Source organism: Scyliorhinus canicula, chromosome 3 (genome assembly GCF_902713615.1).
Source record: "Scyliorhinus canicula chromosome 3, sScyCan1.1, whole genome shotgun sequence".
NCBI classification, from domain to species: Eukaryota; Metazoa; Chordata; class Chondrichthyes; order Carcharhiniformes; family Scyliorhinidae; genus Scyliorhinus; species Scyliorhinus canicula.
The window spans coordinates 243,519,852-243,541,242 of NC_052148.1; the positions used below are offsets into that span (position 1 = coordinate 243,519,852).

Here is a 21,391-nt window from a genome sequence, read left to right on the forward strand (position 1 = left end):
AGAAACACAGGCTCTGCTCTGTTCTTAGAGCCCTGCTTTAACTCTAGGATCAGTTCTAAAACTGCCAAAACGAAAACTGCTCCATTTGGTGAAAGCTTTACATGTTTTCTCTTCATATAAATTCTCTGCATTCTGAACTGCGAAACAAAAAACATGTTGCAAGCTTTCTTTTTACCTGTTGCTTCTGAGCTGTTTATTCCCATGGCAACCTCAGGTCAGATGAGTATTTTGTGCAATCGAAAGATGTCACAATCACAAAACCAATTAACTGTCTTTCAGAAAAATCCTAGCCCACTTTAGTCTCGACGAGACATTAAACAAAGAGAATAAATATGCTGCCCAATGCACATGGGTGATCACAATGCAAAGAAAGAGAAGGAAGGGGAAAGAAGAGTGGCAGGATTGATCAATGATAATGATGTACTTGTGAGTTCAAAGACAGTGTCCCATTCGGTTAGAATTATGGAACAATATAAGTGTTACTGTCCTACTTGGCCACCAGTAGCAGGAAGGAGGTTGAGGAGCAAATAAGGAAATTTCAAAAAGGCGCAAGACGATAGAGTAGTGATAATGGCGGACTTCAATTATTCTGCGAAAGACAGGAAAAGTAGCAGTTTAAGGGGTAAAATGAGTACAAGATAATGTTCTTAATTAGTGTGAGAATGTTGGATCTGGTGTTGGGGAATAAAGTGGGGAAAGTAGGGTGTGTTCTTTCAGGGGCATTTGGGAAACATGATTACATTATTAGACTTAGAGTGCTTATGAACGAACACAGGAATAACCAAGTGTGAAAACACATCACTGGAGGAGGGCTATTTTCAGTGGGGTTCAGGCCCGCTGTGTTTGAATTCCGATTGTACGTTACACGGTAAATGAGCAATGGCTGGTTTTCGAAGAGGCTGTGGTTGTTTACAGACCGCGGACCACCACTGGGGGGGGGGGGGGGGGGGGGGGTGAAGGAGGGGGGGGGGGGGGGGGGGGGGGGGGGGGGGGGGGGGGGGGGGGGGGGGGGGGGGGGGGGGGGGGGGGGGGGGGGGGGGGGGGGGGGGGGGGGGGGGGGGGGGGGGGGGGGGGGGGGGGGGGGGGGGGGGGGGGGGGGGGGGGGGGGGGGAATCAGATAGAAAACCAAACTGAAAACAGGCAGGAAATATAGGGAAAATACTGCGGAGCTGGAGATCTGGAATAAAACAAACGTCTAGCAAAACTTCAGCCATTCTAACATCAGCTTTGAAGAGAGAAACAGAGTTAACGTAAGACTCCAGTAAGACTCAGCTTCGGAGCATGAAGGAGGGTCATATTGCACCAAAGCTTCAACTCTCTCTCTCTCCAAGTTGCTACCAGACTGGCTACGTTTTTCCAGCACTATCTGTTTGAATCCTGATACTACGAGAGAATTGTGAAAGGAAATAAAAGGATAGGGAAGCTATGAGATAGATGAGTTGTAAAAAGGAGCCCAAAGTCTCTTATAATGCACAGTATAAAAGAAGAAGTGGGAATTAAATACAGGGTAGCACAATTAATGACCAAAATGTCTTCTTGCAAAAATGCAGGAATATCATCACATTACATTTCACATCAACCTGGGCTTTAAAGCAGCTCACACACAAAGTGTGAGCAATACTAAGAGTTCAAGTGGGTGGATTTGTAGGTTGGAAAATAATTGACGGGGGTGGGTGGGGGCGGGGTCGGCTGATGACCCAATTTAATGCTCCCTCCACATTAAATGTTCCCCTACTCTCCCCACATACAGGACTGATGAATTATCCCTCCAGAGCAGTCTGCAGCCACCCAAGTGTGCTCAAGATTGTGTGATGTCTACATTGCAGGGCAAGCATTATGCCATAATCATTTTAGATTCTCCGAGAAATGATCTGCATTTGATTAGCAGGAAATAATTGAAACGCATTTACCACAGGGTTTACTAGTTTATGAATATTCAGCGACGATTGTAGTTGTGGAACTCATGAAATAGATTGTTTAGTATTTTTCTTAAATAATAACAAACGGTGTTTTTTGTTGATAAGAATCCCTTCACAACTGTGATGTTAAATTGACCATAACCCTTTGATACATTTTATTTCTGCAGAACTCCTTCCCAGTGCTACTCCAACAAGAAAATTGTTTGTGCGTGTCAAAGTTCACTACATTTTGGCATTAATTAGTTTTTGAAGCAAATATTAGGCAAACACGAGTTCAGACGAACAGTCCTGACATTAACATTGCTCCTGATGAAAATACTTTGCATTCTTTGCAATCAGGTGTGTGTAATTTACCATCTTATGCACTTTCAGGCCTTGAAATTACTTTTGCTGGAAAACATACAAGGCACATTTGCACTGGGGGCTGTCTCATTTGGAACATACCTTTAAATTGAAGGGGGAAATGGACCACTCTTCCATGCTTTTCAAAATGCATGTGGGGAATCTCCCAGGTTTCCTTTGGAAATCCTTCCTTTAAAACCCTTGCAAGGCCTCAGCAGAACTCATGAAAGTTCAAAGCTGAAATTCTTTATGTAGCTTCTAAAAGCTCCAAGCCTTCGTTCCCTAATCAGCTCCAGTGGTAGCTGCAGAGTTGGAATGAAAACATTGGGCGGATTCTCCTGTCCCTGGGCCCTCTGTTTCTCGGCAGCGCGAGATTCTCTCTTCCCGTCGCTTGACAATTAGATTTCCCATTGGAGCCACCCCACACCATCAAAAACCCGCAGACAGGGGTGCTGATGGCAGGAAAAGAGAATCCCAACGGCCGGAGAATTCCGCCCATTATATTTTGGGCAATTTGACCGCTCAGAGGACTATGCTCTGCCTTATGAGCATGGTCTAAGCTGGCGTTGAATGTGCTGGCCACCCATCGAGCTCTTGAAGTGATCCCATTCCTGGAATTTGGACAGCTTTTCCCCATGTACATTAATGACTTGGATTAAAATAAGAGGGGTGGCACGGTGGCACATTGTTGCCTCACAGCGTTGACCCACAGAATTGACCCAGGTTCAATTCTGGCTTGAGGTGACCGTGTGGAGTTTGCACTTTCTCCCTGTGTCTGTGTGGGTTTCCTCCAGGTGCTCCAGTGCCCTCCCACGGTCCAAAGATGTGCAGGTTAGGTGGGGTTATGCGTTATAGGGATAGGACGGCGTGAGTGGGCCTCGATGGGGTGCTGTTTCAGGGGGTCGGTGCAGACCCGTTGGGCCGTATGGCCTCATTAGCCTGTATGGTTCTATGATAGAGTTGTACATCCAAGTTTTCAGATGACACTATGCTAAGCTAGGAGGCGGTTCGATGTGCGAACAGGAAGAAGATGCTCCTGAGGGACAGTGACAATGTGATGGGTGAAGCTATACAAATGGATTTCATTTGTGGGGAATTGTGAGGCAGTCACTTAAGATCCAAGAATGACAAATCAGACTCTGTAATGGTGAGAAACTAGGAGCTGGGACAGGCCGGCTCAAGGCACCGGCAACTCGGGCTGTTGCCCGGGCGCCATGTGCTTGGGCGCCAGAGACTCGGGTCCCGCGCATGCGCAGTTGGGCCGGTGCCAACCAGCGCATGCGCGGTGGCCGCCCGCCCCCAGGGTGGCCCCCCGGCTCGGTCCGCCCCCCCCGCCCCCCCCCGCCCCCCTCGGGTTCGCCCCCCTCGGTCCGCCCCCCCACCCCGCCCTCGGTCCGCTCCCCCGCCCCGCCCTCGGTCCGCCCCCCCCCCGCCCTCGGGTCCGCCCCCCCGCCCTCGGTCCGCCCGCCCCCCGCTCCGCCCCCCCGCGTGTCCGCCCCCCCCGCCCCCCCTCGGGTCCGCCCCTCCTCGCCCCGCCCCCCCCTCGGCCCCCCCCCCCCCCCCGGCCCCGCCCCCCCCCCGGCCCCGCCCCCGCCCCCGCCCCCCCCCGCCCCGTCCCCCGTCCCCCCCCCGCCCCCCCCCCCGCCCCCCCGGCCCCCCCCCCCGGCCCCGCCCCTCCCAAGGGCGCCGAAGTTCAGCTTGCCCGGGGCGCCAGCACCCTAGAGCCGCGCTGGCTGTGGAGAAGCAAATGACTCTGGGTGTTTATGTGCTCAAATCCCTAATGTAACCGTAAAGCGAATGAAATGTTATCCCTTATCTGAAGGAGGTTGGAATTCAAAAGTGAGGCACAGATGTTTCCGCTGTAGATCATAGAATCCCTACAATGCAGAAGGAGGCCATCCGGCCCATCGAGTCTGCACCAACCCTCCAGAAGTGCGCCTTACCCAGGCCTACTCCCCCGCTCACCCAGCCCTATCTCCCCGTAACCCCATAAACTAACCTGCACATCCCTGACACCAAGGGGTAATTTATCATGGTCAATCCAATTAACCTGCACATTCTTGGACTGTGGGAGGAAACCGGAGTATCCGGGGGAAACCCACACAGCCATGGGGAGAATGTACAAACTCTACGCAGACAGTCACCCAAGGCAGGAATCGAACCTGGATCCTTGGAGCTGTGAGGCAGGGCCTCTGTGCCATCGTGTAGTAGAACTTGGTCAGACTCCATCCTTTAGGTATAATGGATTGAGGCATGGCCAAACAAGATGTTCAAAATGATAATGGAATTCAAAGGGTAGATATAGAAGGTTGGGTTTTATGGTTCTACTCACTGTAGGAATCATCACAGACCGGACAGAAATCTGACAGACCAGCAAAACATCCGTTGACATCACGCAGGAATTTTGGGTCCCACGATGGACGGAACCGGAACATTCTGGCCAGAGGAACTATTTTCCCCTAGTGGGGAATCCAGAGCATAAACTAAGTGTAATATTTCCCGTTCTCCATTAGCTAAATAACAATTGCAACTTTATCTACATATAACTACAATGCAGAGGCTTCCAGGATTAAACTGATACAGAAAATCACGCTTACTGGGGTGACCTCCACCCTGGTCCCTGAGTGGTTACCCAGGTTACGGACCTTCTCGGCAGACACCAGACTAAGAATGAAAGCTAAGGCCATTTGGGAATGAAATAAGTAGTACTTTTACACACCAAGGTCTGTGGAAATATGAACTCGCTTTCCCAAAGGCAGCATGCACTGGGTTGAACAAAACCTAAGATTAAGATAGATTTTTATAGTATGTGTTTAAGGGTGTGGATCGAAGGTGGGTAAATGGAGCTGAGATACCGGTGAGGCCGATAAATTTGTCGAAGAAATCGACGTGGCTGGGAAGGCCCTCCCAATTGTGAGCACAGAGCTTCATTACCATATATTAGAAATTTCTCTTGCCCAGAAGATTGTCAAATTGTCAGCCTGGATTATGTCAGGATGCATCACTTGCAATCCAAGATCACAGTCAGGCACTGATGAGCAAGAGGAGATTGACATTAGGTGGGCTTGTGAGAGGGAATGGTGGTGTGGTGTGGGGAGGTGCGGTTGGCACGTGGGTAAGGCTGGAGGTCAGTACTGGGGGAGGCTGAAGGCTTTCTTGAGGGTCCTTTGGAGAGCACTCCTCTGCTGGGATGCCAAAAGAATCACTTAACTGCCAGCCGTTGCCTCAGGTCATATAGCTAATCCCATATATGTAATCCCCTCAAGTGCTATTAAATTTAAGATGTGACACTGATTATGTTACCATGCTGTGGCTTTGGACATTCATTAGGCCACCTCCCTTCCCCAGGAAGGCCTGATTTCATCACTTTGAAATGTAAAGAAGTGAGGATGGATGCAGGTTGTGGTCAGGTTGTCTCACTCTGCTACAGGAAATAGGACTTAGAAGCTGAATAGGATATTTGGCCCTTCAAGCCCACTTCACCTTCGAGTAGATCATGGCTAATCTGGTTATATCTCAACTCACTTTTGTGCCTATCTCCCATCGTCTTTGACTCTCTTGTCTATCAAAGCCTGCTTAACTCTGCCTTGTGCGAATTCAATGACCCAGCCTCCATGGCTCCCTGGAGAAGATAATTCTGGACACTAACCATCCTAACTAACATTTTCATCTCACTTAAAATGAAAACCTTAAACTGCGTCCATTCCAGTCTCTTCCATGAGCAGAAAAAGTCCTCCCACTATCCGTGCTATCAAGTTTTTTCATTTTCATTTCCCTTTAGGATCTTGAACTTTTTAAAAAGATCACCTCTCATTCTTGTAATCTCCAGTGGGTAAAGGCTCAAACTGTTCAACATTCCTTCGTAATGTAAGTTCTCCATCCCAGGAATGAGTCAAGCGATATTTCAATCCGCCCCACAATGCCGATCCTCTCCCCACCGCCCTAACCACTACCCCCACCCCACCCACCATCGTGGGTTGAGGAGAATTGGAACAAGTCGCAACTTTTTTAAAACTGTGCTCACCTTAGTTGGATTGTGGGATTTTGATGCCTATGAATCAACTCTCAGCATTTGGATCACAGGGCGTGATCTAACGGCTGCGTATTCCTGGTGAGATCCGTGTGGGCCAGTTAGATCACGGGAGAGTCCCAAATCAGGAACCGCGCTGAGCGTTTACGATCTAACTGGCCTGCTCCCATGGCGGGCCAAACGCGACAAGAAACCAATAATCAAAAATAAGGCCAATCTCCATCTCAATAAAGATGGTCACCCAATCGACTGGCCTCCTGCGATCTGATTGGCTCCCCAGCAAGAGGTCTGACTAGTACTGGTCCACACAATTGTGGGCCTGGTGTCATGGCACCTGGGAGGGTCTTCCAGGCCAACGTAGGCTCCGGGGTGGTTGGACAGGGCAGGGTGGCACCTGGGATCTCCACTTGGCACCCATGTACCTTGACACTGCCATCCTGGCACTGCCAAGGTGTCCAGATGGCACTGCCAGGCTGGCAGGGGCCAGGGTGCCATTGCCAAGGTTCCCAGGTGCCAGGTGACACTGTGAAATTTAAGGGCCTGAGGGAGGCCATGCCCATGAAAGAGAATGGGGGGGGGGTATGAAGGTGGGAGGGGGGGGGTATGAAGAAGCCTCAAAAATGTTGGGTGGAGGGAGGGGGTCCTGTAAAGGGGAGCTTGAAAGAGGAGGTGGGAAGGCCTGAAAAGGGGTCCCTCAGTGGGTGTCCTGACTTGGAGGGGTGCGGTAATTCCCATGTGTGAGTGACATTGCCCAGGGGATGGGGGTGTGTGGGGACCCTCAAGTTCACTTAGAGATCGGGGCACCCTTTCAAAATGGTGGCCTGACCTCGGGGGAGCCGGTCTGGCCAGCGCGTTCAGCTCCCCAGTGATGGAAATAATCCTAAATTTTTGGCTAGTCGGGTGAGAAATCCCCAGAGCCCAAGTGTGGTTAGATAGCAGTGGGGAACTCGCTGACAGAGCGGGTAGAAACTCCTTGCCAAACCCGCTGAAATGACACTAAGAAACGTTTCCGTGGCGTCGCGCCCACAAAATCCGATTTTCTGGCTCTACAATCCTGCTATCAGTGTGCAAGTTATTGAATTTAACAGTAGAAACATTGGGACGGCTCACTGATTCTATTCTCTGGAAATCTGACCATATACGCTCCTCACCTTCAAATTAGCGTTGGAAACAACTTTGGTGGGGAGGTGGGCAAGTCCAAATTCTATTCCTACACCTTAAGAAACTTTTTTAAAATAAATTTTATTCAGGTTTTCACAAATTTTTACCAACAAGAACAGAAAAAAAGGAACAATGTCCCCCTTATACACAGATATAAGATAACAGAAATAATTAACATGAAAGCAATACAAACACCCAATAGAGAAAACAAACAAACCCTCACACCCTCCCCCCCCCCCCCCAACCCCCACTTTACCGGGTTGCTGCTGTTGCTGACCATCACCGAACGCTCCGCCAGGAAGTCTAGAAACGGCTGCCACCGCTGGAAGAACCCTTGCACCGACCTCCTTAAGGCAAATTTGACCCTCTCCAGTTTGATAAACCCAGCCATATCGTTGACCCAAGATTCCACGCCCGGTGGCCTCGCATCCTTCCACTGTAGCAGAATCCTGCGCCGGCTACCAGGGATGCAAAGGCCAGAATACCGGCCTCTTTCGCCTCCTGCACTCCCGCTCCGCTGCTACCCCAAATATTGGGGTAGCAGTGGAGCCCCCAGCCGGCTCTACCCTGGAACCAACCACCCTTGACAGCGTCTCCATGACGACCCTCCAGAAGCCCTCCAGCGCAGCGCACGACCAGAACATGTGGGTGTGGTTTGCTGGGCTCCCTGAACACCTGACACACCTGTCCTCTCCCCCAAAGGACCGGCTCAGCCTTGCCCCAGTCATGTGCGCCCTATGCAGCACCTTAAATTGAATTAAGCTGAGCCTAGCGCAAGAGAAGGAGGAATTCACCCTCCCCAGGGATCCGCCCACGTCCCCTCATCAATCTCCTCTCCTAGCTCCTCCTCCCACTTACCTTTCAGCTCATCCACCGAGGCCTCCTCCTCCTCCTGCATCACTTGATAGGTTTCGAAATCCTCCCCTCTCCAACCCACGGCCCTGAGAGCCCCTGTCCTGAACCCCTCTTGACGGCAACAGTGGGAACTCCGCCACCAGCCGCCTGACAAACTGCATGTATCTGAAGGTGTTCCCCGGGGTAGGCCAAACCTCCCCTCCAGCTCCCCCAGGGTAGCAAACTTCCCATCTACAAATAGGTCCCCCAGCCGCCTAATACCTGCCCTGTGGCAGCTGAGAAACCCTCCGTCCATTCTCCCAGGGACAAACCGGTGGTTCCTCCATATCGTGGACCACATTGAAGCCTTCACCTCCCCCCTATGCCGCCTCCATTGCCCCCAAATTTTAACGGTGGCCGCACCACCGGACTCGTAATATACCTCGTTGGGGGAAGCGGTAGCGGCGCCGTCACCAGCGCCTCCAGACTCGTGCCCACACAGGACGCCATCTCCATCCTCTTCCATGCTGCCCCCTCCCCTCCATTACCCACTTACATATCATCGCCATGTTGGCGGCCCAGTAGTACCCACAGAGGTTAGGCAGCGCCAACCCCCCCCTCTCCCTGCTCCGCTCCAGGAACACCCTTCTCACCCTCGGGGTCTTCTGCGCCCACACAACCCCATAACGCACCTATTGACCCGCCTGAAAAAGCCTTAGGAATCAGGATAGGGAGGCACTGGAATAAGAACAAAAACCTCGGGAGCACCGTCATTTTGACTGACTGACCCTGCCCTCTAGGGGAGTGGAAGCACATCACACCTCTTAAACTCCTCCTCCATTTGCTCCACCAGCTTTGTGAAGTTAAGCCTAGTAAGGCCCCCCAGCTCCTAACTACCTATACCCCAGGTACCTGAAACTCCTCTCCGCCCTTTTTAGCGGGCTCACCAATCCCCCTCTCCTGGTCCCCTGGGTGCACTACGAACAGCTCACTCTTCCCCACATTGAGCTTATACCTGGCAAAATCCCCAACTCCCTAAGGATCCTCATCACCTCCGGCATTTCCCCCACCGGGTCAGCCACGTACAAAAGTAGGCCATCCGCGTATAACGACAGCCGATGCTCCTCCTCACCCTGCACTATCCCTCTCCAGTTCCTCGACTCCCTCAGCGCCATGGCCAGGAGTTCAATCGCCATCGCAAAAAGCAAGGGAGACATAAATCTCCAGCGGTCCACCCCTCCCATCTGGTCCATGAACCCCCTCAACACCTTGGCAGCCGTCGGCCTCCTACCCATCCTGGGCATGGAGCGATCAAGTGCCGGTCCAGCACCGTGTTGAAATCCCCTCCCATTATTAGACCCCCTGTCTCGAGATCTGGAATCTGGCCCAACATACGCCGCATGAAGCACCATCATCCCAATTCGGGCGTACACATTGACAGCACCACCCACTCCCCTTGAAGCTTGCCACTTACCATCACATACCTGCCGCCACTATCTGCCACCACGCTCGACGCCACGAACGATACTCTCTTCCCCACCAAAATCGCCACCCCCCCACCAGTTTTTTTGCATCTAAGCCCGAATGAAACACCTGCCCTACCCACCCCTTTCTCAACCTTACCTGATCCACCACCCTTAGGTGCGTCTCCTGGAGCATGGCCAGTCCACTCTCAGCCCCTTCAGATGCGCGAATACACGGGCCTGTTTGACCGCCCATTCAGTCCCCTTACATTCCAGGTTGTCAGCCGGATTTACATAGATTTACATAGAATTTACAGTGCAGAAGGAGGCCATTCGGCCCATCGAGTCTGCACCGGCTCTTGGAAAGAGCACCCTACCTCCTTCCCAAGGTCAACACCTCCACCCTATCCCCATAACTCAGTAACCCCACCCAACACTAAGGGCAATTTTGGACACTAAGGGCAATTTATCATGGCCAATCCACCTAACCCGCACATCTTTGGATTGTGGGAGGAACCGGAGCACCCGGAGGAAACCCACGCACACACGGGGAGGATGTGCAGACTCCGCACAGACAGTGACCCAAGCTGGAATCGAACCTGGGACCCTGGACCTGTGAAGCGATTGTGCTATCCACAATGCTACCGTGCTACCGGTCCCCCCCCCCCCCCCCCCCCCCCCCCCCCCCCCGGCCGATCAGCCATATCCCTTCCTATACCAGCCACATGCCCGCGTCCCCTGCACGGCCTGTTCCCCACAGCGGCAGTTCCCCACCTCAACCTCCTCTATCGACTCCAGCTTCCCCCTGGCCCTTTAGCAGCAACCCGGTACCCCCCCCCCCCCCTCCTCCCCCCACCCCCCATTGTGCTCCTGTGAGTCAGCTGACTCCTGCTGACCCTGGCCACTCCCTCAGCACCAAGGCCCCCCCCCCCCCCAGTGCAACACTGCCCCTCCCCTCCCTGCCCTCGAACAGGCCCGCTTTCTTCCCCTTCCAGCCCCAGCATGGGAAAAAGCCCGTGCTTCCAACTTCAGCCCTTCCCCCAACTTCAGCCCAGCCCCCTTCAGCCCTTAGCGCGGGAAAAAGCCCGCGCTACCTACTCGGCCGGTCCCGCCTCCTCTGGCGCAGCTCCCTTTCCGCGCCCAAACTCCCTAGCCCCATCCCAGACCACCCTCCCCCCCCATGAGACCCTATCAGCCCCTACCAACCATCAATGCCCCAGGCTGACCGCCTACCCCCCTTCACGGTAGCACGGTAGCATGGTGGTTAGCATAAATGCTTCACAGCTCCAGGGTCCCAGGTTCGATTCCCGGCTGGGTCACTGTCTGTGTGGAGTCTGCACGTCCTCCCCGTGTGTGCGTGGGTTTCCTCCGGGTGCTCCGGTTTCCTCCCACAGTCCAAAGATGTGCGGGTTAGGTGGATTGGCCATGCTAAATTGCCCGTAGTTTCCTAAAAAGTAAGGTTAAGGGGGGGTTATTGGGTTACGGGTATAGGGTGGATACGTGGGTTTGAGTAGGGTAATCATTGCTCGGCACAACATCGAAGGCCGAAGGGCCTGTTCTGTGCTGTACTGTTCTATTCTATTCACGAGCCCATCTGGCGGGCCTGAACGATACCCCATCAACTCCCCAAAGAACAAAGGAACAAAGAAACCCCCCCCTCTCGAAGCACAACACAACCATCCCCGACCATCCCCCCAAACCTCAGTCTGAGTCCAGTTTTTCAGCCTGAACAAAGGCCTCGGCCTCCTCCTGGGACTCAAAATAGTGATGACGGTCTTTGTGGGTGACCCATAGTCACGCCGGCTGTAACAGGCCAAACTTCACCCCTCTCCTGTGCAGCACTGCTTTCGCCCGATTATAACTGGCCCACTTCCTCGCCACCTCCGCACTCTAATCCTGGTAAATTTGGACCTCCGCATTCTCCCATCTCCCATCTGCTGCTCCGCTCCTTCTTGGCCCACCTAAGCACACACTCTCGATCAGCGAACCGGTGAAACAGCACCAGCACTGCCCTCAGTGGCTCGCTGGGTTTGGGCTTCCTCGCCAGCACTCAGTGGGCCCCCTCCAGCTCCAGGGGCCCTTGGAAGAACCCCGCTCACATTAGCGAGTTCAGCATAGTGACCACATAGGCCCCCATATCCGATCCCTCCAGCCCCTCCCGGAGGCCCAGAATCTTCAGATTCTACCGCCTCGATCGGTTCTCCAATTCTTCGAACCTCGCCTGCAACGTCTTGTGGAGTGCCTCATGTGCCTCCACCTTCACCGCCAGGCTTAGTACTCATTCTCCGAGACCTTTTGTCAGACCTCCCGGATCGCCGCCCCTTGGGCCGTCTGGGTCTCCAGGAGCTTATCAAATGAGGCCTTTAGTGGTTCCAGCAGCTCTGCCTTAAGCTCCCTAAAGCAGCGTTGGAGCAGCTCCTGCTGCTCCTGCGCCCACTGCGTCCACGCTGCCTGGTCCCCGCTCACCACCATCTTTGTCTTCCTCCTTCGCAACTTTCTCTGCTCCAGTGCCGCTATTTTAATCACCCCGCTCCTGGTCCAATCCATACACCAGCAGGGAAGTGTTGCTGTTCCCTTTCCACACCGGGAAAAGTCAAACAAGTGCCGTAACGGGCCCTAAAAAGAGCCCAAAAGTCCTGTGCTAGCGGGAGCTGCCGGACGTGCGCCTTAGCTCCGCATAGCCGCAACCGGAAGTCCCCCACCTTAAGAAAACTTAAAGAACAGGAAATCCCAGGCCGACAGAGTGCAGGTTTCTGATATGTGCACGGAAGCCGAATTTTCTACTTGCTAGATGCGATAAAATTGTTTCAAAGGATCTTTCTTCAACTTAAACCTATATTGTGATTATGGAGTACATTTTAGGGCTGGCAGAGCCCATTCTGCTGGCAGGACAGGCAGCTGGAAAAATGTGTGATAAGTCCTTTCTTATGCCGGATCCTGGCATTGTTTCCGAGTGCAAATATTTTCTCTGTGGAAAACCGGCAGCAGAACGTGAACACATTGTGATTGTTTCACTTCACAGTTTCCTCCAAAGTTGAGAACCGGTGACACTCTTGATGCTATCTATTACCTCCCCAGTGGAAGACGGTTCTGCAATACGGAGCTGAATAGTTGCCTCCTTTATGGGCTCTTGCTTTGCCAAGATTTACTATCTTACCCTCATCCTGGGAGGGGGGGGGGGGGGGATGTACTCCACTTTTAAGGTCAGATGCTGTTCCCTTGAGAACACCAGATGTTCTTCATATTCTTCAGCCAGCTATTTGACAAGGCCCAATTAAGAACACAAAATCGCACCACATAACCAATTCGGGATGACCCTTGAAGAATTAGCAGAGGTGGTTGACCCAATATCAATTAAGCACAAACCCTACAGTTCATTGGTCTTGTAACCCTGGCATCAAGGCCAGGAGCTGTCTCTCCTTGTGACTTAAACAATGCAAATGACAGTGAAGTCATTTTATATTTCAAGTTCAACTTTATATTTCAAGGGGGGTGCTGATGGTCTGTGAGGATCGTAGAATGCTTCACGCTGGAGACTTAAAAGTTAAGAGCACAACTGCAGTGTTCAACGAATAAAACCTGCCCCCGTTGCAATCTATAAAAGTAATCTGGATGCTTTTCAGTTGGCATAAAGCAATATTTTTGCCCCCTGCTTTTTGTCAGGCAATGCAAACCTTGCATTAAGACATTTTCTTCATAAAATGTGAAAAGATTCGAATTTCAATAAGGTTGTTTTTGCAAAAATTTAATTAAAATCGAAATTCTTCACAATGCACAATCAACAGGATCCATCACAGAAGTGAAAGCAATGTTGAACCCCATTACATTACGGTTGTAAATTGTGCAATTGGTTTGAATTAACAGCTCCCTACTGGAATGGATATAAGCCATTCCAAATCTCCATAAATATTCATGAACTTTTCTCGATGAACGTTCATTTTAGCTTATCATGTAGTTCTCATATGTTTTAGAGTGATCACCATTAAAGGAGTAATAACCCACGATTAAACACAATTTGATGTTCAGTGCTTTAAGCTCAAAGTAGTTATTTAAAATAAATTGATTTGATCGACCTTTTCCCTTGACATTGTCAGAATTACCTCATGAGGATCTATTAGGCTAACCCATCATGTATTTGTTTAGCAGTGAAACTGGAGATCTCTCTGAAGGCATACATTTTTGGTTCTTGTCCCCTCTCAGCCCCTCTTGCCTTGGCTGGGCTATTTACTGACTTCAAACCAGGCAGGCGACCACACCTACACACTTTAGGTTAGCCATAAGTGAGAAGGTAAAATAATTCCCTTAAACTTTCTTTCTTCCTCCCCCATCGGAAGTACTAAGATCAATCATACCCAAACTAAGACCGATAATTCTGCAGCACCAGGAGGCTAAACCTCTCGTTCGAATATCGAACCACCACTACCATCTCACTATAAGCTTTGTGGATTTGGACACTGCAATTGGATGGCTAAGTTTGTGCATATTTGTGCCAATGAGATTCGGTTCCCAGCATCCTCTCAACAGTGATGAGGCATGGACGACTTATGCAAGCCAAGGAAAGCAGCTGAACAGATTCTACCTCCACTGCTTCAGATGAATATGGGCATTTCATGGCAGGGCAGGGTATCAAATATGGCTCCAGCGTGCAGGGATCCCCAGCCTGTTTGCCCTCTGAATTACCAGTTACTCCATTGGCTGGGGTCATGTGAGCTAAACTGGATGATGGCTGTATTCTCAAAGAGATGCTCTATGACAAGCTTGCTAACAGCACAAGACCAACAGGTCTCTACGTCTGTGACACAAAGATGCCTGAAAGGAAAATCTCAAATTGACTGAGATTGGAGTTGACGTCGAGGAAGCCCTCGCTGTTAACAGGAATGCCTGGAACAAACAATGAGAAAGGGCTTAGAAAAAGCGGAGGACGAAAGATATGACCATGTGGCAGAAAGGAAAGCCTACTGGAAGGACAAATGCATCAGTCGACCTTAAGCCAATGATATTCACAGATTTACAGGTGTCTATTTACAGTTATTTTGGGTTTCACTTGTCCCCTGCAGCTTTGTCCCTTGTCTCTCTCATTTCCTTTGCGTGCCCTTGGCCCCTCGCCCCCTCTCCTCCCTCTCCTTTTCCTCTTTGTTCCGTGTCTGTTTCTGTCTCCCCTCCCGTCACACCCTCCCCCACCCCTCCCTCTTACTCTACTGGTCGCTGGCTAAGAACAGATCTTGAAACAAGTTGGTCAAATGCTTCCACAGCCTTTGGAAACCATCTTCCGACCCACGGACGGCAAATTTTATTTTCGCTAGTCTGAGAAATTCTGCTAGGTTGGACAGCCAGTCTGCAGCTTTGGGTGGTGCCAATCGCCAACCGAGCAAGGTATGTCCGGTGGACAATCAGGGGGGCAAAGATTAGGGCATCGGCCCCCCTTCCCATAAAGAGTTCTGGCTTTTCTGAGACCCTGACAACCGCCACATTTGGGTTAGGGTTAGGGTTTCCCTAACCCCAATTTGGGCACGGGTCCACCCTCACTCCCACAAGTCTGGACATTACCTCAAAAAAGGTTGTCCAGTACCTGACAAGCCTGGGGCAGGTGCACACTGTGCACCACCTTTAGCTGTGTTAGGCTAAGCCCTGCGCATGAGAAAGTTCAGTTCGCCCTGTACAATGCTTCGATCCAGATCCCTATCTCTATGCCTCCCATTTTTTCCTCGTCTCGAGCATACTTCCTCCAGCAGTCGTCAGCACATGTCTGCACAGTTTCCCATCACAAGGTCGCCTGCATCCAGCAGTTCTTCCACTAATGAGTGTCCTGGTATCAGGGGGTACGTCGTTGTTTCTTTATGGAGTATGTTTTTGACTTGAATGTATCTCAGGTCATTTCCTCTTGGTAACTGGAAAGACTCCGTGAGTTCCCCCAGGGTCACTACTCAATCGTCCTTATACATGTCCCTAACCGTCAGTGTCCCCTCGTCCTGTCTCCACCTTTTGAAGGTGGCATCCATTCTTGCGTAGAGTAAACCTGTGGTTGTTGCAGATGCGGGCCATGGTCGACATTTCGGTTAGGCCGAAGTGCTGCCTTATCTACCACGTCCGGAGCATGGATACTATCACTGCACTCCTCGGGTGTCTGATCAGGGGGGATTGAAGAACGGCTATGATTAGGGCTCGGAGCGACGTCACTATGCAGGAACTCGCCTCCATCTTCACCCACTCTGTTCCCGGTTCCTTCACCCTCACTCTTTCTGTGGTGGCTGCCCAAAGGTAGAACTGTAGGTTTGGGAAGGCCAGGCCTCCACATTTCTTTTCCTTTGTTGGTCCTTTTTTTGGATCCTTGGGCTTTTCCCCCTTCCACACAAACGCCATGGTGAGCTTATTGACTGTGTTGAAAAAGGCCTTGGGATGTAGATCGGGCAATCCAAAATAGCTGTTTTTGGTGCTTTTGTTTCCATTGTCGCCATGTGTTCTCTGTTGTACCCAGCCTTCTACCCCTCACCCCCACTCCTCAACCATTCCCTTGGGCCTGTCTGCCCCCCTCTCCTCCCCCCATGCCCCTGCCGGCTTCCATCCCCCACCCCCCACCCCCCCCCAGCTATTCCCCCTCTGTTTCCCCCCTTATTTTCCTCCCATCCAGAATTTTCTCCCCCCCTGCTCCTGGGCACTCTCTCCCCGTCAGGGGTTGTGCTGCGGCCTACCCCTCGATTTCCCTGTGCTTGCTCACCTGCTAGTGTGGTGGCCATCCCCCGCCCCCAGGATCGATCCAAACCTTCCCCCGACTGTTGCGTTTCTCTTTCACCCCTTTTCACCCCTTCTGCATTCTACTGCTCGCACCTTCTCCTTTCTGAGACTCATCGTCAGATCAGTCCCACGCTAATAGTCTCACTTTTTAAAATCCAATGAGACTTGAGGTGTCTGGTTCACTGCTGGTGTTGTTGCCTTACCAGCCCATGCTTGTGCACAAATTTGTCTGCTTCTTCCGGTGCGGTGAAGTAGTGCTCCCTACCCTGGAAAGTCACCGAGAGTTTGGTGGGGTATAGCATCCCGAACCACACATTGTTCTTGTAAAGGGCTGCCTAGGTTTTGTTAAATTCTGCCTGGCGCTTGGCCAGGTCTGCCTCAATGTCCTGGTATATCTGGATCGAGTGTCCCTCCCACTTACAGGACTGAATGTGCCATGCCCAGTTCAGAATCTTTTCCTAGTCCTGGTACCGGTGCAGTTTTGTGATGATGGCCCGCGGCTGCTCCCCGACCTTGGGCTTTGGCCGGAGTGATCTGTGGGCTTGTCAACTTCTGGGAGCTTGGGGAAATTTTCCCCTCCAACAAGCTTGCCCAGCATCTGGGCCACAAATTCTGCAGGGTTTCTGCCCTCGGTACCCTCTGGGAGGCCCACAATGCGGAGGTATTGGCGGCGCGACCGATTCTCTTGGTCCACGACATCCGTTGCCATCAACCTTGCCATCTCCATTTCCAATGAAGTGTCCAGTCGCTCTGGTTGGTGCGGACTTCTCCAGCTCTCTGATCATCGCCTCCCGTGTCTGTAGACGCTGCTCCGTCTTTTCCAGCACCGCTTGAAAGGGGACCAGTACCTCCGCGACCGCCATTTCCACCATTGCCAGCATGTCAGCCTGATGGTGTCTATGAGTCTTTGGAGGTCCGTGTGAGGAGGTCCCTCCATTCATTTTTCGGGGGTAGCCCGGCATGTGTCCTGGCGGACCATCTCGTTTGGGTTTGGCCGGGCCCTCCTGCTCGCCATCACCTCAATCTTCCTCTCCAGACTTTCGCTGGCTCTGCTGTCTTTACAGCTCCTCGGGTGGAAGCCTGGCTTGTCTCCTTCGTTGTGGTGGTGTTGGAGGAGGGTGGGGGTTTTCCCCCTGATTTAGGAGCCTATTTTTGGTCTACAAATGCCTAATTTCAAGTTTCCAGGAGGAGAGTCACCTTTCGTGCGTCCATTTAACACATCCCCATCGCTGCAAGTCACTCGGAAAGAATTCTGATGCAGACACAAACGTAGCTTGAACAAATCTGGGCAATGACTTTTTTGTAGCTTCTTGTTAATGTTCAACTTTCACACAGGGGCTAAATTGCCCCTTAGTGCCCAAACGGTTAGGTGGGATTACGGGGATAGGGTGGGGGTGTGGGCCTGGTAGGGTGCTCATTCAGAGGGTCGGTGCAGACCTGATGGGCTGAATGGCCTCCTCCTGCACTGTAAGGATTCTATGATTTAAAAAAAAATTTAAGTTCCCAATTTTTTTTTTCCAATTAAGGGGCTATTTAGCGTGGCCAATTCACCTACCCTGCACATCTTTGGGTTGTGGGGGTGAGACCCACGCAGACAGGGTGAGAATGTGCAAACTCCACATGGACAGTGACTACGGACCGGGATTGAACCCGGATCCTTGGCGCCGTGAGTCAGCAATGGTAATGACTGCGCCATCGTGCCACCCCGGGCTTCTCGGATTCCACAATGTCCTTCAACAGGGAAAAAACTCAAATCAGATTTGCTCTTAATTTAGAAGAGAAGATGTTTCAGTCTCAGTGTTGATCGCCTTGCAATCACTTCTGAACTCACCATTGCACCTACACTGAGCTCCCTCTGTCAGTCATGACCTCCATAACTGGGCCCCACTTATAGGGCGCGATTCTCCCAAAACGGGAGAAATCGTAAGGCTGCCGTCAAACCCGGGCGGGTTTGACGCCAGCGCGCCCCTTCCCGACCGGGAACCGATTCTGGTCCCCGGTCGGGGCTAGCAGCCCGACGCCGCAAGCTCCGGCATCACGGGCTTAACGAATTTCGTTAAGCCCGCTTGCCGGAGTTAGCGCCGGCTGACGCGTCATATGACGTCAGCCGCGCATGCGCGGATTGGAAGACTCCAACCCGCGCATGCGTGGATGACGTCATCGCGTATTTGCACGAAACCCGTGCATGCGCGGGCCGGGATGCCCCTCAGCCGCCCCGCGAATGGATACTGCGGGGTGGCAGAAGGACAAATAGTGCGCGGGTATCGGGCCCCGCTGCCGTGATCGGTGCCCACCGATCGCGGACCCATGGCACCCTGGCACGGCCGTGGTACTGCCGTGCCAATCGGTGCCATGGTTATAAAAAGCGAGTTATTCCCGCCGTTTTTACGAACGGCCAGACCAGGTCTGTTTGCCGTTCGTAAAAACAGCGTAAAGAGCTGGGACTTCGGCCCATCGAACAGCTGTGAATCGCTGCCGGCCGTAAAAAAACGGCGGCAGCGATTCGTGTCGGGAGTTGGGCGGGGGGGGGGGGGGGGGGGGGGAGAATAGCGGGAGGGCGGGAAAAATGTCGGGAAGGCCCTCCCGCTATTCTCCGACCCGTCGTGGGGGTCGGAGAATTTCGCCCATAGTTTCTTGGCAGTTAAGCACCAAGGTCATGAACTGCTTCCCATTTCTTTTAGTTTTTTGCAACAGGAGCTCACTCGGAAGGACACGAGATGCCATTACAGAAAAAAAAAAACATCCTTAGCAAAGGACGACATATTTTTGACAAATTCCATCCGGGAGCACATAGAAAGTAAAACACACTGTTGATCAGGCAAATTTGGTTGGTTTACTTCACAAGGTCACGCCGACGCCACTTTAAATCTTAAATTTAAGGGACTAGGTTAGCAAGGGCGGGGGGGGGGGGGGGGGGGGGGGGTGAGGCTGAGTTAATAGCTCTGTCAGAAAATGGTTAAACGTTCTCTTTCTGTTACATGTCTGAATTTGACAAGCAAGATCGTTTAATTAGTAATTTTCCAAATTCAAGCAGCCGTGGGTATCAGAAACTCACGTGTCTTAGTATGTACAATTTCCTAATAATTTAACTTAATAGTCAGAAAATTGCATGCCCAACTTCCGAGTCTGTATTCCGGCGGGTCTGCCTTTCCCACTGGGAGTATGAAATTGAAAAATTAAGTGTGGAACGTAATCATTCATTATATCCCAACTGCTCACTTGCCACTCAATTTATGCCTTTCTGCCAAGCTTTTAACTACTTGAAAGAGAAATACGGCAAGCTGTTCAGTGTACTAACTATGACTTTGCTGCAGATAAGTAGAGTGACTGTTGCTGACACAGAATTCAAGCTGACATTTCAGTCATTTTGTCGATTTCCATGTCTATCCCCACAGGATATTGCTGGAGGGTCTTCCCTCAAGAGGCCGATTTATCTGTCAAAGAACTCAAGAGCATGTATCCTGTGGGCTCCCTTGAATGATATCAGATATCTTTTTGTGACGGACTTCATGTTGGGAAGCACTGCGAAGGAACTGCAGTTTCAAACTTTGCTGGCACCTCAACAATAAAAAAAGTTCAATGTCGTGCAGCCTACATGCCACCTCCTTAAAGAATGGAATCGATGACGCCTGACCACGGGAGAAAGATTTCCTCTGTGCGTTAAAATAGCAACATTTTAAAAACAGGTTTATGATTTCACAAAGCACAGCACAAAGGAAATCTTCGCCTTTGTGTTCAATCAGTTTCTTTTAAAATCCGTGAAGAGTTCTTACCTAAAGATTCCAAGCAAAGTACCATGGTTAACTGCCTGCTGTTCTATTGCAGGCAGCTAGGCTCTGAAGGACAGAACTGGAGATACACATTACAAATACCTGCTTGTGAAATAACTACAATTTCCATCTGCTTCCATATATGGGAGCACAAGTGAATCCCCAGTTAATTCTCACCACCTGAACACGACTAAATACTCAGTTTCAGGACCATTAACAGATCTTTAAAAACTAGAGGTGATCAAAAATTTAAGGGGATTACGTCAGACTTCAATATTCTGTGCCGAGCATTACAGTGTGAGCTGTCCCTCCATGACGAACCCCCAATGTTTCTTCACATCAATTTATTTTTGCAAAGCAATTGACAGTTGATGGCTTGCACATCTATTTAATTTCAGAGATTTCCTTTCCCTCCAGCATTTGTTTCAAGCCAGCAAGGCAAATCTATAACCTGACAATAAGTGATTATTATTATTATTGATTCACACACACGTTTTGTAGAGCGTATGTTTTGCAACAATGAATGAGTATCTATACACTATTCAACGGTTCTACTATCGTCAGCATGCCCATGGAACAGAATCTCACTTAAAATATTTGACAGATAGAATCCCATGTCCACTGCCTCCGAAAGTGCCAGTGTTTCAGCAGCCAGAGTACTTTTACCAACATTAAAAAAAAATGTTCTTACCTTCCTAAGCTAAAGAACACTGGGCGCAATTCTCCGCCCCCCACGACGGGTCGGAGAATAGCGGGAGGGCCTTCCCGACATTTTTCCTGACCTCCCGCTGTTCTCCCCCCCCCAGGGCCGCCCCACGACACGAATCGCTGCTCGCCGTTTTTTACGGCGAGCAGCGATTCTCCCCTAGCCGATGGGCCGAGTTCCCAGGCCTTTACGGCCGTTTTCACGAACTCCAACACACCTGCTCTCACAGTTCATGAAAACGGCCGCAAAGTGCCGTTCTGGAGAACCATGCCACCGATTGGCACGGCCGCACCACGGTGCCCACCGATCGCGGGCAGCGGGTCCAAACGCCGCGCACTCTTTGTTCCTCCGCCGCCCCGCTGGATCAGTCCGCGGGGCGGCTGAGGGGCATAACGGCCCGCGCATGCGCGGGTTTCACGCATACGCGCGATGAC

At 51.4% G+C, this 21,391-nt stretch overlaps 1 long non-coding RNA gene across 1 annotated transcript; it reads left to right on the forward strand.

Annotated features, from left to right (window-relative positions):
• Window positions 1-194: 194 nt before the first annotated feature.
• Window positions 195-21,023, forward strand: LOC119963416. Its single transcript, XR_005460097.1, has 3 exons — window positions 195-426; window positions 2,087-2,258; window positions 19,877-21,023. It is a non-coding gene; the product is annotated as an uncharacterized LOC119963416 (long non-coding RNA).
• The last annotated feature ends 368 nt before the right edge of the window (window positions 21,024-21,391 follow it).